Source organism: Octopus bimaculoides, chromosome 28 (assembly GCF_001194135.2).
Source record: "Octopus bimaculoides isolate UCB-OBI-ISO-001 chromosome 28, ASM119413v2, whole genome shotgun sequence".
Taxonomy (NCBI): Eukaryota; Metazoa; Mollusca; class Cephalopoda; order Octopoda; family Octopodidae; genus Octopus; species Octopus bimaculoides.
Genome location: NC_069008.1, coordinates 13,820,380 through 13,820,965, shown reverse-complemented (window position 1 = coordinate 13,820,965; position 586 = coordinate 13,820,380).

Genomic DNA, 586 nt, shown 5'->3' with positions numbered 1-586 from the left:
GAAACGTAAAGACAGACGAAGGACAGCTAAGCATTTCGCCCGGCGTGCTAACGTCTCTGCCAACACGCCGCCTTCGGTGTTCTATTAATTACAAGGGAGTTGCTGCTGAGAAGATATTTTACTAGTTATTGTCTAGGCTGGAGGCTTTAAATATGGATTAAAAGAGAGAAAGAGGTTCTACAGAAGGAAAGAAGAAAAAAAGAAAATGATGTGAAGATACTGTGGATAATTGTCACGGAATGTGACGAGGGTACTAGAATATCTATATTACTCGAGATAAAAGCTAAAAGGCTCTAATGCTGTTGTTAAAAGTACATAATAATATACATATGTACTGACAGGGACCGTAATTGCCCGAAAGCACCGATCGAGAAGTCGCTATACTGATTCGTCAGTTTGGCTAATTCCGTAGCCTCATCAGTAGAGACCACCCGACTCGGCTCATTCCGGACTTGCTTCTCCGTCAGTACATATGTGTGTCTATATATATATATATTTATTTATTTATGTGTTTCAGCCAAGTGGCTGCGGTCATGCTGGTGCACCATATATATATATATATATAAATATATATATATATATATAT